Source organism: Clarias gariepinus, chromosome 1 (assembly GCF_024256425.1).
Source record: "Clarias gariepinus isolate MV-2021 ecotype Netherlands chromosome 1, CGAR_prim_01v2, whole genome shotgun sequence".
Classification (NCBI taxonomy): domain Eukaryota; kingdom Metazoa; phylum Chordata; class Actinopteri; order Siluriformes; family Clariidae; genus Clarias; species Clarias gariepinus.
The window spans coordinates 7,582,281-7,599,726 of NC_071100.1; positions in this window are offsets into that span (position 1 = coordinate 7,582,281).

The window sequence follows — 17,446 nt, forward strand, 5'->3', positions numbered from 1 at the left end:
GAGACCAACGAATGCTTTTAGTTCATCACATGTAAGCTTGAACTTATCAGCATTGTTTCGTTCAGATTCCGCTTCAGTGTGTTTCTTAATCTTTTCCCACATTTCTGTGTCAATCAAACACAGTAGACTGCTCAATGGGCTTGTAATATTGCCCTTGGCATAAGGAGTGGGCCCTGGAGTTTCTTTCATTATATTGCACTCTCGCGCTCTCCCCCGAGGGATTTCAGCCTTTTGTTCAACCCATACTGTGCCATCTCTTGCCTCTTGAAATGAGTCCCCTGCACACTCAATTTCAGAGTCTGATTCTGATTCTGAATCAGATTCAACATTTAGATTTAATTCGCTTTCGCCCTCTTGCTCATCTGTTCCATCTGACACCTCACATTGCTCGCCCTCCGATTCCATCTCATCAATATTCCACAGCATGTCCAGCACTTGCTGTGGGGTATATCGCACTCTTTGAGTCATTGTAAATAATGCACTGCTCAAACTCAATCGCCCAAACTCTGTAGCCGCCCCAACTACACAGTGAGTTGTAGACGTACCTGTTGACTTATTTATAGGTCTCGAAGTATAACAAATGCTATTGATCATAATAGCTCCGCCTTCATGATCAATGGTGTTAGGGTACTTATGTGGTGATAATTAGTTTTTCATAAATTGATAACTGTTTAGATGTTTAGTGTCACTATGTCATAAACAGTGAAACATAAATAAATAGAACAAAATAAAATGAAATATCCTCAATTCAGATACTATTTTATTAGGCAACGACATAACATTTATCTTAGCTGGATGTTCTAATTCTTAAAAACGTTGAACCTAAAGTAAGACTTATCACACTGTAACTAGAATATTTACAAAACTCAAAGGTTGTCTTATGAATACTAAAAAAACTAAATTCTCAGTTTACATATACATTACATTTTAAGCAGATGGGCCATAAAACTGATCATATGTTTATATATATATATATATATATATATATATATATATATATATATATATATATATAAAGAGTGAAATTTAGGCTTTTACTATAGTGGATTCCAAGGACTTGTAACTTAAAATGTAACGTTTAGCTTAGATTTGGTTTATATTGGTTTATAATCTTATAGTAGAAAACACGAGGTAAATTTGACTATATTCATTAACTTAGGTTAAATGAATTGTAAGCCTTTGAATGGTGCTAAAAAAAACTTGCAAAACATCAGCATACATTGGAGGGAACTTCTGAGGTGGTCAGTGATTGATGGCACGGTCGTTCGGAGGGGGTTGTGATCACACCTACAGTTCTTTTGTTCTAAGCTGTCGGTCAAATATCTCTCCACTTGAAATGGAAGCACAAAATATAGGGGCAACATGCAAGGGATTTCAGCATCTCTACGCACAATATACTAAGCTGTGTATAAAGTAGACACTGTTTGTTTTTTCATTTTGTAATCTTCCTCGTGTTTACCTTGTACTGTACAATGTATATTCATTTTTTAAAGAATTGCTGTAAATAAAACACATATGCAGTTGATTTACCAGAAACGTTTCTGTTTTTTTGTGTGCACACTTAAGCGGAATCTGGACGAAACAATGCTGATAAGTTCAAGCTTAGATTAATATATAAACTGGTCCACTCCGTGACCGCTGAAATCCGACAGACGGTAATTGGATGTTTACCAAGGGCTCAGGAGAGGTGTGTGTGTGTGTGTGTGTGCGCGCGCTGCAGCCTGTCCCTTTTTCAGCGGATTTTTCCGCTACTGCAGATCAGTTTAGCAACTTTATATCAACAATATATTTAATATATACATTTTAGGAATATATTAACATGTGCAAACAAATATATTTGAGGGTGCGCTGCCCCTCTTGCCCTGCGTAGAGCCGGCCTCGATTACTCACACACACACACAAATTACACACACATATGAATTAGTTTCAGCTGAAACTCATGATCAATGGTGTTGGGGTACTTATGTAGTGATAATTAGTTTCAGCCAAATCATTAAAACTAACAATAGACTATGGCACTCTCTTGAGAGGGGATATGAAGGTGTTATTCATTTATTTATTCAATTCTACATATAAACAAACAAAATACAGCTATTTTTCTCAAAAAAGTGAAGTTGTTCAGCTGTTTAGTGTCACTATGTCATAACCAGTGAAACAACGTGGACTCATCGCTGTGCTTGTTGTAACTGAAAAAAACGCTGCATCTGCTTCAAAGTCTTTCCTCTCCGTGACCGCTGAAATCAGACACGACACCACGCTAGGCTACGTCTTGACTCATTTGCATACCGACGGGGATTGGATGTTTACCGAGGGCTCAGGGGAGGTGTGTGTGTGTGTCTGCTTGTACTGTTATAAAAATTCTAAATATAAACAAACAAAATACAGCTTTTTTTCTCAGAGGTAAACGATAAAGTTGTTCAGCTGTTTAGTATCACTATACACTCAGTGTAGTTACCGAAATCTTTGATTTAGTTCTCATTGAGTGGCCACTTCCACATTTCACTCGCTTTTATTACATGAATCTTATGTGGGCATAAACAGTGAAACATTCCGCAGGTTTATAATACACCGCGGCCAAGTGAACCACGTTCCCGACGAACGAAACGAGGCATAATCGTGGTGTTTGATTCGGTTATGACATAGCATAGTTTATTATCTGCTGTGGTAGATCTGATTTATTCAAACACATTATTGTTTTAGCGATAATTTCACGGAAGCGAGTTCAGAACTAAATCGCTGCTCCTGCTCCATCCAAGACATTCAGAAGTTTCAAATAGAATGAAAAAACGAATAAATGTTCTCCATACGATATAAAATTAAGTAGAGCTTTTCTCAGTTGAATATGAAAAAAGATACCGCTGATTATCAACGCGAGAATGAATGGCGCATTGTCCAAGTGCAAGTTTATCTTGGAGCTAAACTATTTGCTCTTGGTGAAAGCGCCATCTAGCGATCATTGTGTGTCAGCAACAGCTTCCCATTCAAAACAATAGGCGGTCAAATGACCGCTGAACCGCGCTTTTAGTAGGTGACACTGGCGCGGCGCTTCTAGTGTTAAATTGCCTTTATTTTAGCTTGTATTGAATAGTTCTGTTTCAATCTATTTGCCATGTGAATTATGCTATGATTTAAATTATTTAGTGGACACCACTGGAGGGAGTAAAACTACATCTTGTGTCGACATTGTAATCTGAAAGAGATCAGCGACTGCAAAGTGTTGGTAGGGGAGAGTGAAGCCAGACAACACAGAATGGGGGTGTGTAAAATAACCCTGGTGGTGAGGAAGGTGAAGAGGACAAAGGCAGAGCAGAGGACAAAGTGGTGGAAACTGAGACAGGAAGAATGTTGTGTAGCCTTTAGGAAGGAGTTAAGACAGCCTATGGGTGGTTAGGAGGTGCTTTCAGTTGACTGGACAACTACAGCCAATATGATCATGGAGACAGGTAGGACTGGGTACTTGGTGTATCATCAAGTAAGGGAAAAGTAGACAATGAGACTTGGTGGTGGAATGAGGATGTCCAGGAGTGTATACAGGGAAAGAGGCTAGCTAAGAAGAAGTGGGATATTGAGAGGACTGAAGAAAGTAGACAGGAGTACAGGGAGATGCAGAGTAAGGTGAAGGTAGAGGTGGCAAAGGCCAAACAAAGAGCATATGAGGACTTGTATGCTAGGCTAGACAGTAAGGAGGGAGAGGTGGATCTGTACAGGTTGGCAAGGCAGAGAGATAGAGATGGAAAGGATGTGCAGCATGTTAGAGTGATTAAAGATAAAGATGGAAATGTACTGACAGATGCCAGGAGGGTGATGGGAAGATAAAAGGAGTACTTTGAGGAGTTGATAAATGAGAAAAACGAAAGAGAACAAAGAGTAGAAGACGTGACTGTTGTGGAACAAGAAGTAGCAAATATTAGTAAAAGTGAGGTGGCGTTGAAGAGAATGAAGAGTGGAAAGGCTGTTGGTCCTGATGACATACCGTTGGAGGTATGGAAGTGCTTAGGGAGGTGGCAATAGAGTTTCTGATTAGTTTGTTTAACAAGATCTTGGAGAGTGAGAGGATTCCAGAGGAATGGAGGAGAAGTGTATTGGTGCCGATTTTTAAGGACAAGGGAGATGTGCAGAGCTGTGGCAATTACAGAAGCATAAAGCTAATGAGCCATACAATGAAGCTGTGGGAAAGAGTAGTGGAAGCTAGGTTAAGGGCAGAGGTGAGCATTTGTGAGCAGTAATATGGTTTTATGCCTAGAAAGAGTACATCAGATGCAGTATTTGCTTTGAGGATATTTTAGAGTAGTGCAGGACATGTATGAGAGCTGTAAGACAGTAGTAAGATGTGCTGTAGGTGTGACAGAAGAGTTCAAGGTGGAGGTGGGTCTGCATCAAGGATCGTCTCTAAGCCCCTTTTTGTTTGCTCTGGTGGTGGACAGGATGACAGATCAGATAAGACAGGTGTCTCCCTGGTGCTATGATGTTTGCAGATGACATTGTGCTTTGTAGCAAGAGCAGGGAACAGGTGGAGGAAAATTTAGAGGGGTGGAGGTATGCTCTGGAAAGCAGAAGAATAAAGGGTAACCCCAGTAAGACGGAATACATGTCTGTGAATGAGAGAGACCCAAGAGGAATGGTGAGGCTACAGGGAACAGAGGTAAAGAAGGTGCAGACCTGAAGATGTTGAGGTTCTCTTTGGGAGTGACCAGGATGGATAGGATCAAGAATGAGTAAATCAGAGGGACAACCCATGTTAGATGTTTTGAAGATGAAGTCAGAGACCAGATTGTGGTGGTTTGAACATGTTCAGAGGAGAGATTGTGAATATATCGGTAGAAGGATGCTGATTGGAACTGCCAGGCAGGAGGTCTAGAGGAAGACGAAAATTTCTTAAACACAATTTACTGAATGGGTTTTGCTATATTGTAAATGTTCTATTGTACAGTATATTTAAATTTTTATTTTTGTTTCTATTTTTATGTACAGTATATTTCTATTTTTATTTCTATTTTTATCCTAGTTAAATTTAATTTTCTATCGTATTTTTTTATTTATATTTATTTTTTATCTATAAGCTTTGATTCTCTTTTTTAAAGTCACTGGCGGTCGTATAAGCATTTCACTGCATATCGTACTGTGTATGACTGTGTATGTGATGAATGAAATTTTAATTTTAATTTTTAAGTTTATACACTTGGCTTCTGACACATGATTGGCTAATTGGATAATTCCACAAGTAAACAATGGTATAGAGCAAGGGAAGACATTAAAAGGTAATATACATTCAGATATTTTGCTTATAGTAAAGTTAAATATTCTAGGTTTTACAGTGTAAGTTTTAATATAAAATATAAAAAAGGAAATATTAGTTTACGCATCTGTGTCAATTAAATATTATAACAGCATAAGTATATTCTCTCCTTCTCTCTATCTCTCTCTTTTTATCTCTCTATTTCGATCACTTTATGAGACGACAGGAAATGGTTAGTCTTTAACCACTGCAACACAAACCACTGCTCTTACAGTCAGTCAGTCATTATAGAGACAGGATGGAGTTCAGTCCTCTCCCTGTGATGCTCTGTGAGTAAATGTTCTCTTTGTGTCTTCATTAGAGTGAGTGTTGGGTATAAAGTTGTTCATCTGCAGTCTGAATGTCCTGAGTGATGAGCTTATTGTGTGATTAGGACATTGTGTGTACTTCAGCATGACTGCTCAGGTGGATCAGTGGATCCATATCTGTTATGAGAAGGGTTTAGTTTGATGTGTAACTACTCTCAGTAACTATGATAGTTCAACAGGTAAGAGTACAAGTAGAGCGAGTTTAAAACACAGGGGTTAAATAATCTAATGAGTGTAAATGTGTCTGTATTGTTGGAATCTGTACCTGATCTTCTGTGTCCTGCTGGCATCTGCTGCTAAGTGACAAACTCTCATTTGATCTGCTAAAAGAAAATGACTGGATTGTGTTTGTACGTACTTTGATTAGTGGAAGTCATGTAGTCGCTGTGGGTTCCTGTGAACTGATCTTTTGTTCTGCATTAACAATTTTTTTTTGCATTAACTTTGCTAACAATGCTTTATTACATACATTTCCATTATTGTTGGACTCTAATATCTAATATCACTCTAATACCATACTAACAGACATTACCTTCTTTTTTCTCTTTTTAATAATTCTAATGATTATTTACTTGTTTGTGTTTAAAATTAAAATATTACTGGGCAGAAACAAACACTTTTTAATTCTGAGCACACACAGGCCAGTGCAGGTATTAGATACCTGAGAGCAGAGACCAGCACATGGATGTGGTTTATTTTCTATTTTAGTGTAGTGGTTCAAATTGAGCACTGAAAAATGGGAGGAAGCGTGAAGGTAAACACATGAGAGCAATAACTCACGCATAGCCTTTTAACTGTTGATGTGGAGGCCAAATTTAACTCCACTGACACTCACTGAGATCTTTTATAGCCAAAATTGGCTAAAAATCCACATTTGAATTCAAAGTGTCTGCAGCAGGTCAAATTGAAGACAAAACCATTATTGACTAATGAGCAATAACATTTCTAAACATAGTCTCACTTGCAACTTTATTAGGAACACCTCAAACAATGCTGGGATAAAATGTGCAGAAAGAAAACATTTCCTAGACCACCACGAGCAGCCTGAACTTTTCACATGAGTCAGGTTGGGGTCATAAATTCATTCTGCTGATCCTAAATCCTTATCTTCTACTTTATGGACCAAAAATCCTAATTCTTTAGACCAGGAACCTCTTTTTATCTACTTAACCCTCATGTTGTGTTCATTTGTGGGTCACACAGATAATGTTCCAGGTCACTTTTGACCGGATAATTTTATTTCATTATCAATCCACAATAATATGTATCACCTAATGTTGTATTGAATCTTTTTATCAATTTTAGGGATTGTATACATTACAAGTTTTGAACTTGTATTAGCTGTGTATGTCCTGCAGGCCTCATTTACCTGAACTCATACCACTCGTTTTTTAGGCAAATTAACATTATATAGATATTATTTTGACTATAACAAATACTAAGATGAAACCTATTGTACTGTTTATCACAAAGTACTTTAATGAAATTTTTATCAAAGTTACTTTTTTGAAACAAGTAAAAAAATTTAAACTGTGTAACAAAATAACAACTTTTGTGTTCCCGGTCAAAACTGACTGGTATGATATATTGAAAACAAAATGTACACAGGGAAAACTATATTATGAATATCATGCTTGACCCATACACTGTATAACCATATTTATAATTAAAAAAGTAGCCCAACTGTCATTTTTAGAAACACCATCAGGCAGTTTGTCTATGTGCACTTGCATGTTCCAAGCATAACATGTTTTCACATCACATGCTGCCCATTTCTTTATACCATATGAAGATGGTTTGTTTGGCATATACTGCATAAAAACCAACAAAAGGCTCATCAAAAGTGATAACAGGTCTTGTTTTTTGGCAGGTGCTCCACCCACTTTTGCTAAACTTTACAGCTTGTCTTGTTGACTTTGGGCTGCTTTTGTGTGGTGGTCATCAAAGTGAACCACCTGTGACAGGATATGGTCTGCAAAGACACTGTAGCATAAAAAAATTGCCTGACCAGTGTCCTTATCCCATAAGCTGGACACAGATTTGTTGCAGGATCTGTAGACACCACACAAAAAAACCCAGACCCGAATAGGCTCCAATATTCACCGGGTCGAGCTCTTTCCAGGTGTTTCCATAAACTCTTCTCCCCTCCAGGTTTGTCATGTTTATGTTAATGGTTACAGTGGAGTCTACTTGGGATATGACACATCAGGTTAGTGTTAGGGTTTGGTTCCATTTTTGAACCGAAAGGAAATCACAACTTCAGCTTTACAATGTCCTCCCCATCAGTGTCAGCGTCTTCCTACGCTGGTTATACTCTGTGTCATCCTCAACCTCTGACTCTTTCTCCTTTAAACTCTCCTCACTGTCAGCCTGACTTCTCTCCTCCTGATCACTGTCACTGTCAAATATAATTCCACATCTTCATCTGCAGTATATCTCTTGGCCATTGTGCTGCTAAAAACTGAACTGTCAGTAATGCCTCAAAAAGCTGTATTTACCAGAGCTGCAATAAAAGGTGTATGATTGAAACAATGTTGCAGTTTGGTTTTTCAACAGGTGGGGTAAAGTTTATGCTGTGAATAGGTTCCTGTGCGGGTTGGCATAAAAGACAAAAAGGGACATAATAATGGTGTGTGTGTGTGTGTGTGTGTGTGTGTGTGTATATTCTTTTTTTTTTTTATTCCGTCTTGTGTTTGTGGTCCTCCCTGCGTCAAACTTTACCATGGTCACAATACTTATGCCTGGTTTGGAAATTTACAGACCATTTTTAAACAGTTGGTTGATAATCAGTAGTTGGGGGATCTAGAGTGTGTTTGTGGGTTTAAGGGGCAGCTTCTGTTTCTTGGAAAAACAGAGTGGTAAGTACCAAATGCCGTTCCTTGAATGCCTCCTTCCAAATGTGCGTCAATACCTATAGACAACAATGCAAAAATGTCCAACTTTACAACTGAAATGAACATGTTCACAGGCTGGTACAAAAGTGCTTTTGATCTCAACAGTTAGATTACTACACTGTAAAATCTAACAATCATTTTAACTTTAACTTTATTTCTTTATGTTGACTTTACTTAATGTGAAGTTGTTTGTTTACCTTACTGGTGTATATGTAGTAATCCTTACTATTTGCCCTTAAAGTCTTATTTACTCAAATATCTCTAGTTATTGTAATATGATTTGTTTGAGTGCCATTTTGTTTAAAAAAATGTTGGTGCATTGTGTCAGTTTCCATTCTTCTTCTTTGTCTTTCGGCTGTTCCCTTTCAGGGGTCGCCACAGCGAATCATCTGCCTCCATCTAACCCTATCCTCTGCATCCTCTTCTCTCACACCAACTAACTTCATGTCCTCTCTCACTGCATCCATAAATCTCCTCTTTGGTCTTCCTCTAGACCTCCTGCCTGGCAGTTCCAACCTCAGCATCCTTCTACCGATATATTTACAATCTCTCCTCTGAACATGACCAAACCACCTCAATCTGGCCTCTCTGACTTTATCTCCAAAACATCTAACGTGGGTTGTTCCTCTGATAAACTCATTCTTAATCCTATCCATCCTTGTCACTCCCAAAGAGAACCTCAACATCTTCAGCTCTGCTACCTCCAACTCTGCCTCCTGTCTTTTCTTCAGCGCCACTGTCTCTAAGCCGTAGAGCATTGCTGGTCTCACCACTGTCCTGTACACCTTTCCTTTCATTCTCGCTGATACTCTTTTATCGCACAACACACCTGACACTTTTCTCCACCCATTCCAACCTGCCTGTACCCGCCTCTTCACCTCCTTTTCACACTCTCCGTTGCTCTGGACCGTTGACCCCAAGTACTTAAAATCCTGCACCTTCTTTACCTCTGCTCCCTGTAGCCTCACCGATCCTCCTGGGTCCCTCTCATTTACACACATGTATTCCATCTTGCTGCGGCTAACCTTCATTCCTCTGCTTTCCAGAGCATACCTCCACCTCTCCAAATTTTCCTCCACCTGTTCCTTGCTCTCGCTACAGAGCACATTGTCATCTGCAAACATCATAGTCCATGGGGACTCCTGTCTTACCTCATCTGTCATCCTGTCCATCACCAGAGCAAACAAAAAGGGGCTTAGAGCCGATCCTTGACGCAGACCCACCTCCACCTTAAACTCTTCTGTCACACCTACAGCACATCTTACCACTGTCTTACAGCTCTCATACATGTCCTGCACCACTCTAACATACTTTTCTGCCACTCCAGACTTCCTCATACAATACCACAGCTCCTCTCTTGGCACCCTGTCATATGCTTTCTCTAAATCTAAAAAGACACAATGCAACTCCCTGTTACCTTCTCTGTACTTCTCCGCCAGCATCCTCAAAGCAAATACTGCATCTGATGTACTCTTTCTAGGCATAAAACCATATTGCTGCTCACAAATGCTCACCTCTGCCCTTAACCTAGCTTCCACTACTCTTTCCCACAGCTTCATTGTCTGGCTCATTAGCTTTATACCTCTATAATTGCCACAGCTTTGCACATCTCCCTTGTTCTTAAAAATTGGCACCAATACACTTCTCCTCCATTCCTCTGGAATCCTCTCACTCTCCAAGATCTTATTAAACAAACTTGTCAAAAACTCTACTGCCACCTCTCCTAAGCACTTCCATACCTCCACAGGTATGTCATCAGGACCAACAGCCTTTCCACTCTTCATTCTCTTCAACGCCCTTCTCACCTCACTTCTACCAATATTTGCTACTTCCTGTTTCACAACAGTCACCTCTTCTACTCTCTGTTCTCTTTCGTTTTCCTCATTCATCAACTCCTTAAAGTACTCCTTCCATCTTCCCATCACCCTCCTGGCATCTGTCAGTACATTTCCATCTCTATCTTTAATCACTCTAACCTGCTGCAAATCCTTCCCATCTCTATCTCTCTGCTTTGCCAACCTGTACAGATCCCCCTCTCCCTCCTTACTGTCTAGCCTAGCATACAAGTCCTCATATGCTCTTTGTTTGGCCTTTGCCACCTCTACCTTCACCTTACTCTGCATCTCCCTATACTCCTGTCTACTCTCTTCAGTCCTCTCAGTGTCCCACTTTTTCTTAGCTAGCCTCTTTCCCTGTATACACTCCTGGGCTTTCTTATTCCACCACCAAGTCTCCTTGTCCACTTTCCCCTTACCTGATGATACACCAAGTACCCTCCTACCTGTCTCCCTGATCACATTGGCTGTAGTTGTCCAGTCAACTGAAAGCACCTCCTGACCACCCATAGCCTGTCTCAACTCCTCCCTAAAGACTTCACAACATTCTTCCTTTCTCAGCTTCCACCACTTTGTCCTCTGCTCTGCCTTTGTCCTCTTCGCCTTCCTCACCACCAGGGTTATTTTACACACGACCATTCTGTGTTGTCTGGCTACACTCTCCCCTACCAACACTTTGCAGTCACTGATCTCTTTCAGGTTACAGCGTCGACACAAGATGTAGTCGACCTGAGTGCTTCTGCCTCCACTCTTATATGTCACCCTATGTTCCTGCCTCTTCTGGAAGAAAGTATTTACCACTGCCATTTCCATCCTTTTTGCAAAGTCCACCACCATCTGTTCTTCTACATTCCTGTCCTGAAGGCCAAACCTGCCCATCACATTTTTATCACCTCTGTTCCCTTCCCCAACATGTCCATTGAAGTCTGCACCAATCACCACTCTTTCACCTCTGGGGATGCTCTGCATCACTTCATCTAACTCACTCCAGAATTTCTCCTTCTCCTTTAACTCACATCCTACCTGTGGGGCATAACCACTAACAACATTGAACACTATCCCTTCAATTTCCAGCTTCAGACTCATCACCCTATCTGATACTCTCTTTACCTCTAGAAAATTCCTTACAAACTCCTCTTTTAGGATAACTCCTACTCCATTTCTTTTCCTATCCACACCATGGTAAATCAATTTGAACCCTGATCCTAAGCTTCTAGCCTTGCTACCTTTCCACCTGGTCTCCTGGACACAGTATATCCACCTTTCTTCTCTGCATCATATCAACTAACTCTCTTCCCTTCCCTGTCATGGTCCCAACATTCAAAGTCCCTACTATCACTCCTAAACTCTTGCCTTTCCTCTTCTCTCTCTGCTTACGAACACGTCTTCCTCCTCTCCTTCTTCGACCAACAGTAGCCCAATTTCCACCAGAACCCTGTAGGTCAACAGCACCAGTGGCGGTCGTTGTTAACCCGGGCCACGACCGATCCGGTATGGGAATTATATTCTTGATTCGCATCATTAATTTGGCAAATGTTTTACGTCGGATGCCCTTCCTGACACAACCCTCTGCATTTATCCAGACTTGGGACTGGCACAAGAAGACACTGGATTGCGCCCCCCGTGTCAGTTTTCCATTCTAATATAATTTTAGCTTACAGTTGGAAGATCCTAACCTTTAGGAACCTACATGGACTAATCCAAACAAATAAAATCCAAATTAATAAATAAAAGTCGATATGAGGAAGTAGAGGAATGATATGAAATATGAGTAAGAGTAATAAGAATATCTGATTTATTTATTTTTAAAAAGATTGTTTAATAATGAGTATTTTTAAAAGGGAAATTCATCATGCATGTTATCAATGTTCAAGATTCACACTAGATCATTTAAAACCAGAACAAGCATAAAAAGCGTTTTAAATATCATTAAGAGTAATGGCATCATATAATATAGAAAAAACACTGTAATTTTAAACTTCGTCGTACACCAGGACAATAGGTGGCTAAATGCGCAAATAAATTAAATAAAAATCGGCAAGCAAGACTCGCGTAAATCGAAGAAGAACGTCGGGTAACAGCTGTTAGAGAAAGGGCTTGTGTATCGCACCAATTTCGCTTGTAAAAAGACGTTTCTGTTAGCATTTAATCAGCAAAGAAGAAAGAAATCGAACGGAGGAAAATAACCAACGGAACTGTGACTTCGGTGACATTTTGGAATCCATTGCCGTTTATTTGGCTGTGTAAGTATTGTTCATATCACTCAGACAAAAGAGTGATTTTACTTAAGCACTACAGATTAAATCATGTGTTAATAAGACTTCATTTCTTACTGCTACTGCATGTCATTATTGAGCCTCATGTCATCCCAGATGTACAGTGGCTTGCAAAAGTATTCGGCCCCCCTTGAACTTTTTCACATTTTGTCACATTACAGCCACAAAAATGAATAAATTTTATTGGAATTCCATGTGAAAGACCAATACAAAGTGGTGTACACGTGAGAAGTGGAATAAAAATTGTACATGATTCCAAACATTTTTTTACAAATAAATAACTGAAAAGTGGGGTGTGCGTAATTATTGAGTCAATACTTTGTAGAACCACCTTTTGCTGCAATTACAGCTGCCAGTCTTTTAGGGTATGTCTCTACCAGCTTTGCACATCTAGAGACTGAAATTCTTGCCCGTTCTTCTTTGCAAAACAGGTCCAGCTCAGTCAGATTAGATGGACAGCGTTTGTGAACAGCAGTTTTCAGATCTTGCCACAGATTTTTGATTGGATTTAGATCTGGACTTTGACTGGGCTATTCTAACACATGGACATGTTTTGTTTTAAACCATTCCATTGTTGCCCTGGCTTTATGTTTAGGGTCGTTGTCCTGCTGGAAGGTAAACCTCCGCCCCAGTCTCAAGTCTTTTGCAGACTCCAAGAGGTTTTCTTCCAAGATTGCCCTGTATTTGGCTCCATCAATCTTCCCATCAACTCTGACCAGCTCCCCAGTCCCTGCTGAAGAGAAACACTCCCAGAGCATGATGCTGCCACCACCATATTTGACAGTGGGGATGGTGTGTTCAGAGTGATGTGCAGTGTTAGTTTACCGCCACACATAGCGTTTTGCATTTTGGCCAAAAGTTCAATTTTGGTCTCTTCTGACCAGAGCACCTTCTTCCACATGTTTGCTGTCCCCCCCACATGGCTTGTGGCAAACTGCAAATGGGACTTCTTTTGGTTTTCTGTTAACAATGGCTTTCTTCTTGCCACTCTTTCATAAAGGCCAACTTTGTGCAGTGCATGACTAATAGTTGTCCTATAGACAGATTCCCCCACCAGAGTTGTAAATCTCTGCAGCTCGTCCAGAGTCCCCATGGGCCTCTTGGCTGCATTTCTGATCAGCGCTTTCCTTGTTCGGCCTGTGAGTTTAGGTGGACAGCCTTGTCTTGGTAGGTTTACAGTTGCGCCATACTCCTCCTATTTCTAAATGATCGCTTGAACAGTGCTCCGTGGGATGTTAAAGGCTTTGGAAATTTTTTTGTAGCCTAAGCCTGCTTTAAATTTCTCAATAACTTAATCTCTGACCTGTCCAGTGTGTTCTTTGGACTTCATGGTGTTGTTGCTTCCGATATTTTCTTAGACAACCTCTGAGGCCGTTACAGAGCAGCTGTATTTGTACTGACATTAGATTACACACAGCTGCACTCTATTTAGACATTAGCACTCATCAGGCAATGTCTATAGGCAACTGACTGCACTCAGACCAAAGGGGGCTGAATAATTACGCACACCCCACTTTGCCGTAATTTATTTGTAAAAAATGTTTGGAATCATGTATAATTTTTGTTCCACTTCTCAAGTGTACACCACATTATAAAGGCAATATATTTCACCCACGTTGATTAGCAATTATCTTAAGTGTTAAGTTAATATTCAGAATTTTTTTTTTTATCCAAATCAATGTTTCTAGTATAATGTTATTAGAATGATCAGCAGGGGCACATAGTTATGTAAGCAAATTTGTGCAAAAATTGATGATCTTCCATGAAAATAAATCTTCCCCAAAAATTATTTCCTTAATTTTTTTTGTATTTACCTGAAGGAAGTTGTGAGGGTTCACCACTAGAGGGCACTGTTTTTGGTTTGTAGTTTTTGTTGGTAGACTCAGTTTCCCAGAAGGCACCTCGGTCAGGTGATGCAGGTGCTCACCTGAAGGAGGTAGCTAATTAGTTACATTATAAATAGCTGGTTGTTCTGGGAAACTGGATTGAGCATTAATGTGAGTTTTGTTAAGTGGGCCTTTGTTTTGTCTGGTTATGTTCTGTTTCAGTTTGTTTAATTATAGTTGGCCTTTTGGTTTTTGGAGCTTTAAATTAAGTTTATATTTGTCTTAATTTAGTATGTCTCTTTGTCTCCTAGCAGGATTAGCCTCTAGGAGAATCAGCCTTTTGTGTTTACCCTCATATGTGAGTAAGCTCCTTTGCATGTATAGTCCCTTGTGTTTAGTCCTCAAGTCTGTTTAGTGCATCTTGTCTCGTCTGGTTTGTATCCCCTGTCTTTACTGCATATTAGTTTGTTTCGTCCCTTGTCTGTGTATTGGTTGATTATTGTTTTTGTTTATAGTATGCTCCAAGTTAAGCCAACTTCCTTTTTGTTTGTCATTAAAATACTTTGTTTGCCACCTTATCCCCTCTGTGCCAATGCCCCACCTTCATGCCCACAGTCCAACACCTAACAGTATGTGACAGAAGTCATATAATTGGACATGGCATGAGTGAATAATGAAATTATCCCTTTAAATTATTGTAAAATTTTTTTCATGATTTTAAAAATGTTAAAGAAAAAACAGTTTAGATTTTTCATATTTTAATTCACAGATAAAGACTAAAATGAAATATGGTTCCTTCAAGAACCTACACTGTTACAAATTACAAACAATAATTAATTTTTACACACTCTGAATAACATGGGATTTCATAAACATTTTATTTTATTTTTTTCAGGAAACGGAAGTTACAATTCGATGCACTGTGATTCTTCGTGGGATCCCTGTCCTTCTTGGGGGTGACCCCTTAAAATTTTAAGGGTTGCTTTGTAGGTATAGCTGTAAAAATTGATGATTAATATTTTAACTTTTTTTATATGGCTAATAAATTTTAACTGTTGTGTGACCAGTGCTACAGAAAAATCTAATGTACACCTTTAATGTCTATTTGGATATATTTACTTTATAAATTTTTTGTCCATTTTTATATAAATTTTTTTATTAATTAATTAATTTTTTTTTTTTTTTTGCAGTGGAGACTGGACGTACAGGGATCAACAAAGAGCAGTGAGGAGAGTCTTCCTTGTCGACTAACAAAATGCCAACAGGAATCTGCTCAAAGTTGTTTTCTTCTGAGTCCTGAATAGATTTTTTATATCTAAAATTTTAGATATAAATTTTTACTAAATGTTTATATCCATTTTTTTTTTATATCTATTCAAGACTCAACTTTGAGCAGATTTCTGTTGGCATTCTGTTAGTCAACAAGGAAGACTCTCCTCACTGCTCTTCGTTGATCCCTGGCGCAGTCTTCACTGCTATCATCATAAAGGGAGGTATTGTTATGTATGATGTCACGGACCTGCCTTCTGCTGTTTGTCTCTTGTTTGGACTATCATACGCACTCCATCTTGATTACCCAAAGTGCACAAAGAATCAACATTCAACTTCATCCAGCAAGTCATGCTTGATCTGGGATCAAAGTCATTGAAACAAAAACTTCAGACTTTAAAGAACCAGTTATTTGCTTACATTTAGGTCAATTATTTATTAATTTTTTTTACCTGCATTTCACATAGCCACTGCTGGGATGATTTGATTTACAACATGTCATAGCAAGATTTATTTTCTTTGTTTGACATATGTTAATGAATCATAGTATCCTTGTATTAATGTTATTGTGTATCAGTCAGCATGGTCTGCTTAAAAACACTTTTATTAAGGATTGTGAAATGTTATACAAATGTAGAGATGTTTAGGTTTTCCATTCAACCGTTGTCTTGACTTGATTTCTGAGATGTCAGTTCAGTGCAATTAGATGCTGGACTTTTCATATAGCACCCAGTGGCAGTCATCCAATAAATTATAGTAGTGTGTTGATTAAAATTTTCTCAATTGCTTCAGCCATTTCTGCTGTAATCAACATTTTGAAAATAAATGTTTTTAAAGTGATGTAAATAGAGACCTGTAATTTTTACTAGTTGCAATGTATTTAAAACTGTAAATAAAATTAAATAGGAATATTGCTGTTATTTTATCGATAAATTATAATAATTATTGTTATACGCTATAGTTAAACTTTACTGGTACCATTCCTCAATTCACAGTTAATGTTACTTAATTGAATTACGGCAACAAGTTTGCACTAATCTTAACAAATTACTTTTACAGTGTATAACGGATGTAAATTTTTGGTAACTTATCAGTTAAAATTATATTAAGCCATAAAATGCTGCATATTTAGGGATGTGGGTGATTTGAGTGACAGCTGCATTGAAGGTTTCAAACCACTATGTGTGGCTAAAGCTAATATAGCTAGCTTGTGGTAGCTGAGGTAAGTAGTCATTCCAATCCAAATGTTCAGCAGTGAGGGAGGGGAGGAGATGTGAAGATGGATGTGCAGAAGCTGAGTTGTTGTTGATAAACAAAAATAACCCCAATGACATGTATTATGTTTTCAAATTTTGTTGATTTTATTTATTTATTTATTTATTTTATTTCAGAATACATAAAAACCAAATGCGGGTAGCAGTTGGTGAAAAAGTTTTTTTTTTAAATAATAAAATACATTATTATTAAATTATACAGTAAGTATAATACAGTAAATCAAATTAAGTGAAACAGAATTGAAAGTGTGTGAGTGTGTAAGGTGGAGTACACTACAGCCATTCTTGTAGGCCACATTGTATCCTGAAACCTGGAGTTTGGAGCTGTTACTGGTGAAGCTGACATTATGCCAGTAAAATATTTACTGGCGCAAAGTGTACAATTTATGGTAACCTCAAAAGCAAACTCGGTTAGCAAGCCTGTTTTAGCTACTGGGTTTACTCATGCTAATAATAATATGTACTATT